At 38.3% G+C, this 17,957-nt stretch overlaps 1 protein-coding gene across 5 annotated transcripts in view; it reads left to right on the plus strand.

The window, feature by feature from the left end:
• LOC106052551 (uncharacterized) overlaps nucleotides 1-17,957 on the plus strand; it is a 43,894-nt gene that overhangs the window by 4,588 nt on the left and 21,349 nt on the right. Inside the window, exon 1 of one of the 5 annotated variants that reach the window (XM_056019439.1) lies at nucleotides 10,056-10,189. The exons of 2 other annotated variants lie outside the window; for them this stretch is intronic. The gene's annotated coding sequence lies outside the window, so the exon portion shown is untranslated. Of the gene's footprint in view, nucleotides 1-10,055; nucleotides 10,296-17,957 lie in introns of those variants that run through there. 2 more of the 5 variants (XM_013207950.2, XM_056019440.1) reach the window with 2 other exon arrangements.

Raw genomic sequence — 17,957 nt, forward strand, 5'->3', positions numbered from 1 at the left:
CTACCAGGGGTTTTGAGGGGTTTTGAGTTTGAAACCCCCTAACAAGGGGTTTTGAGTTTGAAACCCCATACCAGAGGGCTTTAAGTTTAAAACCCCTACCAGGGGTTTTGAGTTTAAAACCCCCTACCAGGGGTTTTGAGGGGGTTTGAGTTTGAAACCCCCTACCAAGGGGTTTTGAGTTTGAAACCCCATACCAGGGGGCTTTCAGTTTTAAACCCCCTACCAGGGGTTTTAAGTTTGAAACCCACTACTAAGGGGTTTTGAGTTTAAAACCCCCTACCAGGGGGTTTGGCATTTAAATCCCCCTCTCTATAAAACAAAAACAAATGCAAACGACAATCCCAAAATTCCAAGAGCACATCTAAGGAAGATTTTGATTTTTAACCCCTCTCCAAAATTTACAATAAACCCCTCTTCAATATAAAAAAGCAAATTACACATTTAAACTGTATGAGCGTAGCCAAAGGGGGTTTTGAGTTTAAACCCCTCTTCAGCTTGGTTTGAAGCTAAAAATACATATTCAATATTTAAAAAAAGCAAATTACGCACTCAAAATGCTAAGAGCATAGCCAAAGGTTTTTTTTTAAAGTTTAAACCCCCCGCCAGTGGAGTTTGAAGCGAAAAAATAATTCTTCAAAATAAATAAAAAAATTCGTAATTAAAATGCTATGAGCCAAGCCGATTGGGTGTTTTGAGTTTAAATTTCCCTTCAGAGGGGTTTGATGCTAAAAAATACATCTTCAATAAAAAAAAAAGCAAATTACACACTAAAATTCTTTGAGCGTAGCCAAGCCAATGGTGGGGTTATGAGTTGAACCCCTCTCCTCCAGATGGCTTTTTTATAAATTTAAAACCCCTCAAGATAGTTTTGAGGTTTAAAACCCCCCAACAGATAATTTTGACGATAAAACTTCCCTTTTCGATATAACATCTAAAGTAAAATAGTCACCTAATTTCAAGATCGTAGTCAGGAGAAGTTACACATGTCTACCAGTGGCTGGGCTCCATTAATAAAGTGCAATGAAATTGAAAAGCACTAAATGTGTCTCTACAAAAATGGCTAAGACGGATTTTAGGAACAGTTATAGAAATCAAGGAAATCCTATGCCGAAATTGGAGTCGATCCCTTAGTAAGGTTGTGACAGAGCGTCGCATGAGGTTTGCGGGACATGTTCTCCGACAAAATGAATTACGCATAATAAGAGTTGCGATGACATCCTAGTACAACTTGGCGCCACACTTTCATGGAGTTCCTCAGAGCAGGTGGGAAGAGGCTTCAGATATTGCCAGTGACAGAATTTTGTGGAAACAGCTTGCCAGCAAATGCGCCGAACGGCGCGGCAGGGTCTAAGTCAGTTAGAATAGCACATTACGTTTTTGAAATAAAACTTTTTAATAGCAAAATAATGCACTGTGGGTACCTCAGAATATGCATTTAGTTGGCTTTCAATATCAGAAATAGTGCTTAGCGGCGGGGCTTCGCCCCGCGCTTGGGGAGCTCTCAGCGCTCCCCCAGACCCCTTGCTGGCAAGGGCGAAGGGTCTAAAATTTTTTCATTAACTCCAGGAAGAACCTATTCTAGGGCACAATAAACGTCTTCCAAAAGAATGAATTGTCAGAATGTAATAGAGATTAATTATGTACACACACACACACACACACACACATTTATCCATACAAAGATATAAATATATAATTTTTTTTTCGGGGCCGGGGGGGGGGGAGAAAAAAATCCCCCCCCCCCAAAAAAAAAATCCTGGCTACGCCCATGTTATCACATGTAAATCTATGTTCATGGAGGGAGCTAGATTTAAGATTGTCTTGTTTTTTTAATAGTTTGTACTTCGTAGCTTCTACTTTTGTGCAGAATATTCTGAAACCTGCTTCTTAACCTGCATTGCTTACCTTCTTCTTCTTCTTCTGAAACTGTCAGGTAGAGTTCAGCCTTCGGCTCTTGGAACTCTAGGCCAGCAAAAGTGAACAAGAGCTCCCTCTCACCGGCCTGTATGAGAACAGTGTACACTCTTGCCAAACACATGAGCTATGGTCGGACCTTTGAGGCCAGCATTTGATTTTTTTTCCTCAAACTCTTTGTGTAAGCTTGTGCTTTTTGTTCCTAGTCTCTTCTTCTAAAGACGGTTTAAGTGAATAAGCTAAGGTTAAATATCGTTTACGTTAATTTTTATTTACGAAAGTTTCGGCTTATTTCTTTGTTCAATATTTTAAATAATGCTAGCGATAAACTTAGAATAGCTTTTCTAAAGTTTTTCTTACACCCCAGCACTGAAATGTTTTCACAAGAAAAACATAAAAAATACTTTATAAAAAAAACAACAAACTCCCCGTATTTTTGTGCAGAATTTTGTTCTCTCTCAGGTAAACTTAAATTCACAGCCTAATAATGTCAGTTTATTTAAAATGAGAACTGAATAATGCAAAAGATATATAAGAAAAATGTACTTCCGCCTCAATTTACTAATTCTAGTTTTAAACCAAAGAAACGAAATGCGTCCGCGCAATATCGACCATTAGTTTGGATCAGTTATATATTATTGACCTAGACATAATAAATCTGTGCGATTAGAAATATTTTTACCTATTGTTTTTGTTTAGCTTTTAGCTTTCTCAAAGCACTATGATCCTATCACTTGTCTGGACCATTTATGAAAGGGGGAGGGAAGAAGGGGGTATCTTGTGAATGTTTACATGATCGTTTTTTAAATGCATAAAAAATGTTCACTCGGGGCTCAAGAGCCATCAAGGGCACTAATTCAACTTATACTACCACATCTGTCAAGTACGATTTATTTCCTTTGCTTGAAGATACCAAACAAAATAATTAATTAACAATAGTTAATTAACTGGTTAATTAAAAAAAAAAAGAATCTTGTTTTGTTAGGCAAAAGAAAAATGTGTGCAAAATGTTCAGCTTGATCCGAGATTGGGTGTCGTTGAAATAACGTGTACAGATTTATCCGACAGACAGAGTTGATAGAAGCTTTGTACAAATTGTGTTTCATAAATACGATGTCGATAATAGTTTTATTCAAGCACAGTCTGGCACGTGTTTGTGAGTGAATGTGCGTGCGCATGTTATAAGAGATATACCCATTTTAGAAATATTTGAGAACCTTCGTAAATTAGACCCCAAACAGCACTGTACATTCTCTGACGACTGCCTTGTGTCTTTCAGGGTCTAATGAATAGACAAAATCTCACTGCCTGACATCACGCATGAACAGACATGGTATTTCCACCTATACAAAGAGACCAGCTGACTGTTTAGTCATAAAATAAATGTAAGAACCATGTCGTGAAAGAATAAAACAGAATTACCTACAATTGACATAGTGCAGGCCATTAATTGGGATGGGGCTCTCTCTGTCTGTCTGTCTATCTGTCTCTCTCTCTCTCTCTCTCTCTCTCTGTCTCTGTGTGTGTGTGTGTGTGTGTGCGCGCGCGTGTGTGTGTGCGTTTGTGTGATTTCTATTCTCGTTGAGGGAAAGAGTCAACTACCGGTAGTCTACTAATATTCATCATCCTCTAACTAGATCTAGGTCTACCTTTGTGTGGACTTAGGGAAATTTATTAGGATGAACTTGGTTTAGTAATGATAAATCTAGATCTATATTGGGATAATTTATTAGGGTTACGTTGGTTTAGTGAAAATAGATCTAGATCTACATTGGGATCATTTATTAGGATTACGTTGGTTTAGTGAAAATATTTTACAATGAACTTGGTTTTCATAATACAGATCTCTGTTTTAGTAAGTCCATAATATCATTAAAATCCTATCTATCTATCTATCTATCTATCTATCTATCTATCTATCTATCTATCTATCTATCTATCTATCTATCTATCTATCTATCTATCTATCTATCTGTCTGTCTGTCTGTCTGTCTGTCTGTCTGTCTGTCTGTCTGTCTGTCTATCTATCTATCTATCTATCTATCTATCTATCTATCTATCTATCTATCTATCTGTCTGTCTGTCTGTCTGTCTACGCACGCATTTACGTGTGTGTGTATGTATGTATGTATGTATGTATGTATGTATGTATGTATGTATGTATGTATGTATGTATGTATGTATGTATGTATGTATGTATGTAGGCCTATGTGGGCCACTAGCGGATCCAGAACTTTGGAGTGGGGGGGGCGATTTTTTTCCAAACCCTAACCCTAACGCCCAGTAAACCCTAACCCTACGCATAAACGTGCATACAGCGCGCGCGCGCACACACACACACACACACACACACGCACACACACACGCACACATATATATATATATATATAAATATGAGAATAAAAAAAGCAGCATTTCTCAACCTTCGGCGAAAACCAAAACAACTGGGGCAGCGCTATAAGGTTCTCTGGTGAAGTTCGGGGCGAAGCCCCGACGCCATAAGCGTTTTATTGCTTTTTTCACTGCAGAAACGCATTCTCCTGACAAGTACAGCTCATTATTCATAAATGGAGTTCGGGGCGAAGCCCCGACGCCAAAAGCGTTTTCTTGCATTCTTCATTGCAGAAACGCATTCTCCTGACATCTACAACTCATTACCCATAAATGAAGTTCCGGGCGAAGCCCCGACGCCAAAAGCGTTTTCTTGTATTCTTCTCTGCAGAAACGTATTCTCCTGACATCTACAGCTCATTACTCATAAATGGAGTTCGGGGCGAAGCCCCGACGCCAAAAGCGTTTTCTTGCATTCTTCACTGCAGAAACGCATTCTCCTGACCTGAAGCTCATTATTCATACTATTAAAAAACGACCTTTCAAATAATGTTGTACTTGAAAAATATTCTAATTTGAATTTATAGACCCATAATACATTGCAAATAAAACCGATTTGTTCCTTGAAAAGATAGGATACCCCACGTATTTAGATTTTTGCTTTGAGGATCACCGCCGAAAAAAAACTTATTCGATAAATAGTATTCAAGAAAACTCTAGCATAAATTGTGAGTTATAGTCCCAAATTTATTTAGCTAGAAAAATAGCAGATTGAGTAAAGGTTGGGAAAAGGCGACTATGAAAACGTTATTTGAGTCTAGAACTCATCTCAATCATGACTCTTATACTGAAAAATTTCGTTTGAATTCTAACTTTTCCAATGCAAAGTCTTTCTTAAAATACTTATGATAACTTCATGTTAAATCACAAAAACTCTGTCTGGAAATGGGAATGGCGGTAGAGTGAAAACGATTACTCCTCGCTCCTTTACTAATTTCTACTAAAGATTGCATTTGGCATTAAAGAATAGGTATGGGGTGACTCGATATAAGAATTTAATTTATAGTATATATAAATTATATTAGTGACAGATTTTTTTAATTTTGTAATTTCTTAACTATAATACAAAAAGAAAAAGTATTGATTTGTCCGATGGGGGAAATGCGATTGCATGTATCGCCCCTCCCACCTGGTACAACCCTTTTTCATTTAAATTTTCTAATGATACAATTTGAGATTAGAGTGTGGTACGACATATTTACAATGGGTCACATATCAATACGTAGTTTATATTATATAGATATTCAACTAATTTTATTCACAAACTATGATTCTCCACAAAAATATGACCGCCCCCCCCCAGCACTCAGAGGGCTAGAGTGGGGAGGGCAGTACTTGCAATCGCCCCTCCGCCTCACCCCACCGAATCGGCCAAAATACCAGAAAGGGAGCGACATAATATAAAATTTATATATTAATTCAACTAATTTTGTTCACAAACTATGATTTCTCAATAAAAACGGACCGCCCCCCCCCCACTCAAAGGGTTTAGGTGGGAAGGGCAGAAGAGATATTCGTCCCCTCCCCCCACCAATCGGCAAACAGGGAACGACATAATATAAAGATCGGTTAAAATATCAATAACAAGTTACAAGGATATAGATATTTAATTGATTTTGTTAGCAGGCTGTGATTTCTACCAGTAAATTGGACCGCCCCCCCACTCGAAAGTTAAGGGGGGGGGGCGGGATTGATACCATCGCCCCCTCCCGACCCCACCAAATCGGCCAACATACTAGAGGGGGGGGGGGCGAAATAATCTAAAAATAGGTTGAAATATAAATAATTAGTATATATTTTTAACATAAGTAATAAATTCGTATACAAATTGTGTGAATCCTATACTAAAGTTCGTCCGACCTCCCCCTTCGGGGGGGGGGGTCGGCCGAGTGGGGGGGGCGATCGCCCCTACCGCCCCCCCCCTGGATCCGCCAGTGATGTGGGCTATGTGTGTGCAGGGCCGGTTCTACAGATTACGGGACCCTATGCGAAACGGATTGCGCGGGGCCTATTCTGGTTTGTGATAAGGATAATAAGTGAAAATTAAGATTTTGTATTAGAAAAATAAATTCGTCTTTGCATTTTATTCATACTTTACTAAGTACAGAATCACTGTCAAATTAGCTTTACGAGCCATCTACATCAACAATAAGCTGATAAACATTCAGATCTGCCTTTTAGATTTACTACCGACTAGCAAAATATCGCTTTTGGTTTTTTGTTTAAGAGGTCGAGATAGATTTCGATCTATATTTGTATGCCAGTGACTATTAAAGTAAATTAAGAATTTGAACATCTTGTTTTAGTTAAAATTCGCCCTATTGTAACATTAAATGAAAGATGACAATGCCGTTTTTTTTTTTAAATTGGCGTTTTCCATATTGAATGACACCCAAAATATGACAATTTTGTCTGTTTTTAAGGAGATTTGCAGCAGTTTTCTGAAGATTTAATAGTTTCAGGAGATTTTCATGACGTTTTCGTATATTTTAGGCTACAATTTCAGAAACCCTTTAATAATAAGTTAAAATGGTTTATTTTAATAATTTACACCTAGAATTCGTGCGGGCCAATGAAAGTGCAGGGCCCACTGCGGCCGCATAGGTTGCAGTGGCCTAAGACCGGCACCGTGTGTGTGTGTATGTATGTATGTATGTATGTATGTATGTATGTATGTATGTATGTATGTATGTATGTATGTATGTATCTATCTATCTATCTATCTATCTATCTGTCTGTCGGTCTGTCTGCCCATCTCTCTCTCTCTTGGTCTCACACACACACACACGACACAGTGCACACTGATGCTCGCTCAAACAAATACACATACACACATTGGCGACATGCTGTGAAATCTTGTCAATCTTCTGTCACCGGGCAAAACAAATTAGTTTCACCCTGCGATGTTTGCACAGACCTGGAGTGCCATTGTTGAATAGGGAATTGACTATTTTGTTTGTTGGTTTCTCCAGTGTCCTGGAACACTTGCAGTGACTATCATTACATCCACCGGAGCCGAAAAACGGCACATTTTTACAAAGCTTATATCAAATCTGTCTGTCTGTCTGTCTGTCTGTGTGTCTGTCTGGCCAAACGTTTGTACGCGATATTTCTCCGACTCCCAATTTCGGATCAAGCTGAAATTTTGGGCAATTATTTCTTTTCCTTGACAACTCAAGAATCAGTTTTAAAAATTAACCAATTAATTAATTAACTATTAGTAATAAATTATTTGCTTTGGTATCTCGAAAATAAGGAAAGAAATAGTACTTCATTGATGTGGTGGTATAAGGTGAATTAGTCCCCTTTCAAATGGAAAGTAATAGTACTTTAGTGAAGTAGTTGTATTAGCTGAATTAGTCCTCTATTACAAATTTAATTGCTTATTACAAATTTAATTACATGACTAATTCTAACTAATTGATACGCTTAATATACGCTTTGTTTTTTTTTAAATATTTCTTTTTATTTTGCATTTATCATTGTACATTAATTCACTTGTATAGTTGTCTGTATCGTGCGTGTTCAACTTCTATAGAGCACTACTTGTGGTAGTTGGGGTTTACCTGTTTTCGTGGTGGTCAACAAAGCTGCGTGGAAATGGACTCAAACTCTGATCTTAATGAACAGGCGCAGAGGTCTATAGGAACTGTGTCTGCCGTTTTGACGAGTTTCTGGCCTGGGATTAACAGGAGGACGACTTCTTTCAGCGCTGTTAGTAAATATAGCAAATTTCTCATTTCCTATGACTGTAATGCACAATCCTCGTTTAAAAAGGCCGGGCGCATATGTGGCACGGGTAGGTTTGACCAGTTGCAGAAAGGCCTTTTTCTATCAGCTTTTTGCTGGTTCGGCGCTCTTTCACGCTGGCCACTCATCTTGCTTCGTATCTCGTGACACCGACACTCACGGTTTCATGCCGTCAATATCACACTCCTTGAAGGAGCTCTTGATGGTGTCTTTATAGTGCTTTATTGTACGGGGAGAAGAAATCGTTCTTATACTACACACAACCCAATGTGATTAGCTTCATTATCTAGTAGCCTACTTCAAAGCCATTTGATAGACTAGAACTATATTAATATTACACCTAAACCCTTTAGAAACAAGACGGTCTTATATAGTGACTGCATTATTTTCACAGGAGAAAGTGATACTAACAGTTGAAGAGAAAGGAGGGGAAAAAAGGATTTGAAAATAAAAGGGGCGACTAGAGCCTAATTTCTAGGGCTTTTAAGTTTACACGTTTATTATTTATTTATTTTTTTTAATTATTAAAAAAAACGCCCTAAATTCCCAAGAAACGCCATTGATGCGTAGCTTTCGTAGACAGGTCTTTGTAGTCTAATGTGTATGTGTGTGTATTCGGGAAGTGAATACCGATAATAGGTGGTGGGAGAGGCTTCCCACGGGACAAATGAAAAATGCTCGAGACTGAGAAATCTACGAGTGACTGTGAGACAACCAAAGATATTCGCTGTAGGCCTACCTTGTTACTCCTTGTATAGCATTTTGTTTCAAAATGTTTTCAATAAGTGATCTTTTTTTTTTTCTTTTCTAGAGTTTAAATTTTCTAAAAACAGTTTTGTATATTTTATTCACAGCCATCAGAGAGATAACAAAAGTATTAAATATTCACTACTATTGAGACCTGGCTAACGAGCTTAGGCTTTGCCTTAAAGCACCCACGTAATCATGTTGTTTGTACCCGGATAGCCAGCTGTATTGTGACATGCTATTCGATTGTGGTCAGGATTGTCCCAGGTTCGAGACCATGCCAGTCGTCATCCCCCCTGTCGTCTCGCAAGAGGTTATGGTTAGGGTTAGGACGTAAAAATCTTCATCTCCATACGCCAAACGTTTTCTTGCATTCTTCAAAGCAGAAACGCATTTTCCTGGCATTTTACCCAAAAAGCACTGACCTAAACTATCTTGTCTATACCAGTCATAATCAATGGCAGACGTGAATTAGCTTGTTGTCGGCGCTTTTAAGTGGGCTTTCGTTTTTTACAAAGCTTATATCAACTCACTCTGTCTGGTACAAGTTTTGTACACATTATTTCTCCCACACCCATTCTCGAATCAGGTTGAAAGTTTACAAAAATCATTTTTAGTACTTATAAAACATTCTCGATTAAAAAAACAACAACTAATGAGTTAATTAATTATTGGTACCCGGTAGTTAATTATTTTGTTTGGTATCGGGAAAAACGGAAATATTCAAATAAATGCCACGGCTGTAAATGTGGAGTGATTTCCATAACCATAAAACTTTTTTTTTTTTACAGGCTATATATCACCCAGTTCTCATTCTTGGTTCAAGTTATAATTCTTTATTATAATATTCATAGTCGATGACGATACACGAAACAATTACAAATATAGACAAATATAAACAAATATAAACGAAAGGAAGCTTATTCTTGTAGTATATAGATATTTCAGGTTGACATTCACAAGTGTGTGTTTAAAATAGTATTTTAAAAATGGTGTGGGGAGTGAAACTCGGGAGTCTTTTAAGAGTTAGGATACTCCCTCGTTTTTTCTATCCAGCTTATCAATCTTGTCTTCCAAGTTCGCGTTTTTTTTTTTACCTCATTTAACCGTGATAGTCTCCCTTTCGTTTATTTAAAAAAAAAAAAAAACATACTAGCTCATTATTGAAACAGATTTTTTAATGTAGAAAACCTTGAGAGCCTCATTCTCTCCCCCCCCCCCTCCAAACGTATGTTTGACCTACTCGTTAACAGAACAGACTAACAGATTCAGTACACCTGAGCTGGTTAGGGAGAGGAGGGGCGAAGGTGGAAGCGAACATCGAGCTGTCAACGTTGAGACCAGATCCACAAACTGAGCGGTTGGTTGTTCTTTCGGATAATCACAGGTGATCGCCCTTGCACTCATTGGGAGAATTTGATTGTCGCTTTTGTGTTCATTGTTGTCTTATGTAGGTCGTCACAATGCTGAGGTTAGAAAGCTTATAAAATTAGGTGATCTATTGTTAAAGAAACGTATCTAGAATCTAGTATTATAGATCTATTAGGCAATTTCCGCAATGAGCGTCAATATTTACAAACTGCAACTGTTGCCAGATTGGCTTGGTTGGTTACCGATAAATTAGATATATACCACTCAAACCAAAAAATAAAATAAAATGAGTTCTCTTTTGTTGCCAACTATAAAATATAGTTCTGAAAAAGTTCGATAGCGTTTGAAAATGTAGATCTATTTTATTTAAACAACCCATACATTTACTAGATCTAGTGCAAATTATAGAGCAAATGTAGATTATTTCTAGATCTAATTTTTTTTTGTAATGATTTTTTTTTCTTTACTCTAAGAATTAATATGTCTTAATAAAATGTTAAGGATCTGTCTTTGTGTTGTTTTTTTTTTTTAATTTCTGTTATATGTTGATGCATTATTTCATTAGCACGTGAACGTGTGTATGGTGTGTATGGTACACTGGTATGTTTATTATTAAAATTGGATTTATTTATTTTTTCTTTACAAGAGTACAGTATAGAAGACTTGCGTCAACAGTTACTGACAACACTCAATAGTTTCAGATAGATGTAGATAAGACTTATAGGCTAGTAGGCCAATTTAGATTTCAACTTTATTTAATTTAAATCGTAATCAAAATATTACTAAATAGATCTATTTAAAATGTAATCATTAGTCCATATATAGATCTAGATGGTATTTAAATTGTTTTTTTTCTTTCACACAAACACACACACACACACAAATCTAAACCTAGTATGATAGATCTATACATTTTTTTTATTGATCTATGCCCACTACTGTATGTAAGGGGCAAACTTGGAGATGTCTGACATGGCTAAACACATGTGCCCCATTCTGCTGTTAGGGGTTAGCATGGGCTCAATTAAGGGGCACTGATGAAACCCATGTGGGGCCAGTAAGAGGGGTGATCATTGAGGGGCCTGAAAGTGCTTAATTTATGGGCACCATCTGGGGAACAAACATTGACCCAAAACAGGTGCCCTTAGGGTTGAGCTTGGGCTCAGATAGTGGCACAGATTGAGAAAGCTGAAAGAGCTGTAACTCATGGGCTCTATTTGGGGGATGAAAATTGGCCCAAACAATAGGGGTCCTTAAGGGTGAGTTTGGGCTCAGATAGGGTCCCAGATGAATTCAGGATAAAAGCCATGCGGGGCCAGTAAGAGGGGCGAACATTGAGGGTTAAACACATGGGACCCATTTAGCGATTAATGTTAGATTAAAAGGGTGCCCTGAAAGGTGAGCCTTGGCTCAGATAGGGGGGTCGGATGAATTTCGGATAAAACCAAGTAAGAGCGTCGAACATTGAGGGGCCTGCGAGGGCTAAAAACATGGCCCCCATTTTGGATCATCATTGTTCAAATGGGGGTCCTTAAAGGGTGATTGTGGGCACTATCATGGGGCCCAGATGGAGCCCTAGTGGAGGCCAGTAAGGAGCAAACTTCAAGGGGCCTCAAAGGGCTAAACACAATGGCCCTAATTGAAGGCATACGTTGACCCAAGCAGGCCCTTAGGAGTGAGCTTGGGCTCAGGGGGCCCAGATGAAACCCTTTTAGGGACAGTAAGGGGGCAAACATTGAGAAGCCTAAAAGTGCTATAACTCATGGGCTCCATTTGGGGGATGAAAATTGGCCCAAAAAACAGGGGTCCTAAATGGTGAGTCTGTGCTCAGTTAGGGGGCCCAATGAAGGCCTGATAAAACCGGTGGGGACAGTAAGAGGGGCGAACATTGAGGGGTCTGAAAGGGCTAAACACATGTGACCCATTTAGGGATTAATATTGGTCCAAAAGGGTGCCATTAGGGGTGAACTTGGGGTCGGGGGACCCAGATGAAACCCTCATAGGGCCAGTAATGGGGCAAATATTGAGAAGCCTGAAAAGGCTACAACTCATGGGCTGCATTTGGGGGGTGAAAATTGACCCAAACAACAGGGGTCCTAAATGGTGAGTCTGGGCTTAGTAGCTCAGTTAGGGGGCCCAGATAAATTCCGGTTAAAACCCATGAGGGGCCAGTAAGAGGGGCAAACATTGAAGTCCTGACAAAACTGAAGTGGGGACAGTAAGAGGGGCGAACATTGAGGGGTCTGAAAGGGCTAAACACATGTGACCCATTTAGGGATTAATGTTGGCCCGAAAGGGTGCCTTTAGAGGTAAGCCTGGGCTCAGTAAGTTGGCCCAGATGAATTCCTGATAAACAGACATGGGGCCATTAACAGGGGAAAACATTGAGGGGCCTGAAAGGGCTAAAGACATGGGCCCTATTTCGGGGGTTGATCGTCGCTCAAATGGGGGCCCTTAAAGAGCGATTCTGGGCACAATCAGGGGGCAAAGATAAAGCCCTAGTGGAGGCCAGTAAGGGACAAACTTTAAGGGGCCTGAAAGGGCTAAACACAATGGCCCCAATTCATTGGCGGATCCAGGGGGGGGGGAGGTAGGAGCAATCGCCCCCCCCCCTCAGTTCCCCCACCCCTTCGGGAACGAATTTTAGTAAAGAAATCACACAATCTGTGTACGAATTTATTAGTTATGTTAATAATATATACTAATTAATTATTTTTCAACCTGCTTCTAGATTATTTCGCCCCCCCCCCCATTTAGTATGTTGGCCTATCTGGTGGGATGGGGAGTTGGCGATGGCATAAACTTTCGATCTGGGGGGGGGGGGGGCGTTCTAATTTATTTGTAGAAATCACAGCTTGGTAACAGAATCAATTAAATATCTATATAATTAAAATTAAAACACCGATCTTTATATTATGTCGTTCCCCTGTTAGCCGGTGGGGTGGGGTGGGGCGAAGACATCCTTTTTTTTTTAAAGTCTAAGCCCACTAGAGACGTTTGCGACCTTACCGCGCCATTAGCTTTATGACGTTCAATCTTTCTAAGGCTTTTTGTCGTACTTCTTACAAATGATCAGACATAACCAGCTTAGGATGCAGGGCCGTGGGTCCGATTCAAGCGTGGTCCCATCAATTTTTAGATTTATGGCTGCTTGGTGGATGTCTTTTCCCAATGTGAATAGGGTCTGAACTGGGGTTTTTTAGTACAATTTATTTCCATTTTCCACATACGGGTAAAGAACGAAATCGTGACGAGGTCACGTTGGATTTCCGCCTTGAGAGCTGCAGCGGATATCCCGGTCTGCCAGATGAGCAGGTCATCAGCGAAGAGCAGAGATCAACATTTCAATCGTTCTATCAAATCGTTTATATAGACTAAGAAAAGCGTACATGATAATGATGAGCCCTGCGGTAAACCTTGCTCAAGTATTCTTTTGCGAGACACGCTAGATCCGTACGTAGCGCGACTGGACTGTCCTGTCTGTTAGGAAGTTTTTTAGTCACCGATACATATTTGAGCATACTCCGAGGTTCATTCATTTTAGTAATAATCCTTGTCTCCAAACTCTGTCATAGGCTTAAGATCTAAAAATACTGACAGTGTCAATTCGCCCTTGCGTCTTACCGTACCTCTCGGGAAACCGTCAGCTACTGACTGCATAAACACCATCGCTTGATCATTTGCACTTTTATGTTGCCTGAACCCGCCCTGTTCAGGTGCGATGATTTTGCTTTCTTCCAAGTACCACATGAGTCTTCTGTTTATCACTCTTGCAGCTATTTTCCCTACAAACGATGTTAGGGATATTGGTCTATAGCTGTCAGGTCGGTCGGCCGCATTTCCTATCGTGGACTATCGTGGCCACTTTCCAGGCCTTTGGTAATTTCCCTTACGTCCAGGTCCGATTGAGCAAGTCGCATAATTTACTTTGCACTTTTTAATTATAATTTCCCGACAAAGTAGGGCATACTTAGGCTATATATAATGTGTATAAAAGTACCGGACTTATTTAAGTGAAGGTCCTGAAAAGCATTTTTGTTGTGGTCTCTATCTTCTTCAGCATTAGTAGTTCTAAAAGTATGCCATATTTGCAGAGAAAGAGAGTACTTTAACATTTATTTTCCATCACAAAAAATCAGCAGCTTATTATAATTATTGCATAATTTGTGCATATGTTAAATTTAAGAGATTTTTTTCACGCCATTTTTTTGGCGGCGCTATTTTGCTCCCGCTATTTTGTCGGGGAGCCGCCACCGACACATACACGCTCTCATATTTAGGGCCCGTAAATATTTCCGATCGTGTAAATCAGGGGTGGGCAACCTTTTTGTATCGAGGGCCGCATTAACAAAATTTTTGGAATGGGGGGCCGCATATATATATATATATATATATATATATATATATATATATATATATATATATATATATATATATATATATATATATATATATATATATATATATATATATATATATATGTATGTGTGTGTGTGTGTGTGTGTACTTACAACTTAGAAAAATACGCTAGTTAACTGTATAATGTCTTTTAATTCATATTTATACTGTATTATACATTCACTTTTCCTTTTTTTTCACATTCTAAATTGAGGAATTACTAGAGTTAGCAATTTCTGAAACCAATTTAACGATTATTTTTTAAATTTGCTATTGTCTTTTCATATTGCAACATTTCACCACAAATGTACAGTTGTACTTAATGTGAGGAATTTAACTATTTACACTCGTGCGTAATGTTCCTGAATTGTGGAACTAGCTTTCTAGTTGTTATACTTGTGACTGCTGTCAAATTATATGTCATAGAAACCCAAATCTTTTTTTTTTTCGTAGACCCCTTGGAAGTCTTCGTGGACCTCTTTGGGAAGAATGAAGGGTCATAATGTAATAGGGATTAATTATGGACACCTCACACGAATGGTGAGCCCTACACTAGCTCTATGATGGTTCCATCAGGGCTTCTCTGGGCCCCCAAACTGAGCCTAGACTCAGCCCTAAGGATTCCCATTTGGGCTAATGTTCGCCTCCCAAATGGGGCCCATGTGTTCAGCCCTTTCAGGCCCCTAAATGTTAGCCCCACACTGACTCCATGAGGGTTCCATCAGGGCTTCATCTTAGCCCCCAAACTGAGACCAGACTCAGCCCTTAGGGCCCTCATTTGGGGCAATGTTCATCCCCAAATGGGGCCCATGTAGTTAGCCCTTTCATGCCTCTTAACATTTGCCCCATAATAGCCCCATTAGGGTTTCTATCTGGGCTTTATCTGGGCCCCTTCATTGTGCCTAGACTCGATCTTTAAGGGCCATGTTTGGGCTTTCATTAATTGCCCCCAAAGGGCCAATTATCTTTCGCCCTGTTGGGGCCCACAAGTCCTTCCCCTTACAGGCTTCGCAAGGGTTTCACAAAGGGATTTTCTGGGCCCCCTGACTGAGCCCAGACTCAGCCCTATAGGCGCCTGTTTGGGCCAATGTTCCTCCCCCAAATGGGGCCCATGTGGTTAGTATGAGCTGGAGCAGTTGGGGCCCTTACAAGGCCCAAAACCTTTGCTACAGAAAAACAGGGATCCACTCATCCAGCGTTGAAAAAAAAACGATGCTAAATATTGTCTATTGAGATTTTAATAGGCCCGAAGTCTAAAAGAAATATGATCACAATAATAATGTCCGTTTCAAGTAAATGTTGACAGCACCGGCATAGGTGAAATAAAAATATAATGTCGTATTTTACTTATTTCAACATTATTCTAGACAGACATACAAGAAATGCTGCAGTAGTCCTAGATTTATTTAAATACAATATTGATCTCAACATTATTTTATTTAAATGGTAATCAAAATATTACTAAATAGATCTATTTAAAATTTAATCATTAATCTCTATATAGACCAAGATGAAGGTGTATTTAAATTCAGTTCTTATCACACACACACACACTAACACACACACACAATCTACACCTATTATCTAGTCATAGTCTATATCAAATATTGCTCTCTTACATCTGTCTAGAATAATGTTTTTCCTCATCTAGATCAACTACTGTACCGGTATGTAATTATTATACTTATAATTTAATGTTGACTTCATTAACATTTGACTAGATAGACGTCCCGGTATGCGTACAGCTATTTAAATTCAATATTAATCTCAACTTTAACTCAGAAATATTACATGTTGACAGCACATTAAATTTTAATCCAAAAATTCTGCCCCTAGACCTAGTCTATATCAAATACAAATGCCACATCTAAATCCACTATTTTTTCTGCAATCATTGTAACCAAGGTGTAATTAATAAGAATATATTTATTAAATATATAATAATATACTATTCTCTCCTCCCCCTATTCAAAACTACTGCTAGTAATAGTGTATATTCTTAGTTGTTTATTCAATCTACATAGCTATCCGTATTTACGGTCGGTATTTTATATAGGTCTGTGAGCTCTATTATTTCTATTAGTTTATTTTCTCTCTCTTCCTATCCGTGATTGAAGTCGGTATTTAAAAAACAACTAGGTTATTCCCCCTTTTGATAATGCTTTTGGTCTTGATCCTGATCCTTGACAACGCAGAAAAAATGGCCTGGAGTGTAAATACCGACGCTCAATGCGGATATTGCCGATCTTATTAAATATAGATCTAGATTATATCTCTATAAATTATACTAGACATCATCTGATCTTACCTGTCTACTCTTACTACTCTTAGAACTAGACCTAGATATCTAGTAGATCTAGATCTACATCTACATCTAGTTCATCTAGTAGTAGTAGACTTAACTACATCTAGATGTAGATCTAGTACTAGATCTAGATTCTAGATCTACTCATCTAGATCTATAGGCCTAGTAGTAGTAAGTAGAGTCTAGAACTACTCTAGAAGACTAGAACTTACTAGTCTAGATCTAGAAGCTAGTACTTAGTTAGCTATCTACTATCTAGCTTCTACTACATAACAGTGAATTAGTGATTACTACATCTAAATCTAGATCTAGATTATTTTAGATTTAGATCTAGAGTAGATCTAGATTATTCTAGATAGATTCTATTTCTAGAAATAGATCTAGATCTATTAGTTCTATTACTATATGTATATCTAACAAGTTCCAACTTCATCTAGTCTAGATCTAGACAGTATATAACTGAGTTTACTGAGTATACATAATACAACTATTCTATACACCAAGTCACTGCAAGTGTCAGTGACCAATCATCCAATGCCTGTCTTAGAATTAGTGTCTATAGATTCTAAGTGATTCTTGATCTAGAATCTATATATTATAATATATATAAGAATTTAAAGAAGTATATATTCCTATAGGCTATATATAGACAGTCTAGATCTACTACTAGGCCCTACTACTAGAGTCTAGACGTCTAGATTTATCATTTAGATATAATCATATAGACTATAGATCTAGAATAGATTTTCAATAGATATATATAATATTCTATATAACTATATAGATCAAGATCTACTTAAATCTAGATCTAGTAACTAGTGTAGTACTAGATCTACATTTATAACATCTTAATTAGTCTTGGACTCAAAATTGTCAATACTACTATCCAGACTACAGAGTCAGAATAGACTTATTTTAAGAATAAATGATAGCCAGTTATTAGTAAGCTGAGTAGACTGAGTATTGAGTATCATGATTTGACATACTTCACATAGACTATAGTCTTTGTCTCTAGTCTAGATCTAGATGTAGTGTAGAAAAGATTTGTAGATCTACAATTTAAGTATATACTAGTCGACCC

Source organism: Biomphalaria glabrata, chromosome 2 (genome assembly GCF_947242115.1).
Source record: "Biomphalaria glabrata chromosome 2, xgBioGlab47.1, whole genome shotgun sequence".
In the NCBI taxonomy this organism is placed as follows: Eukaryota; Metazoa; Mollusca; class Gastropoda; family Planorbidae; genus Biomphalaria; species Biomphalaria glabrata.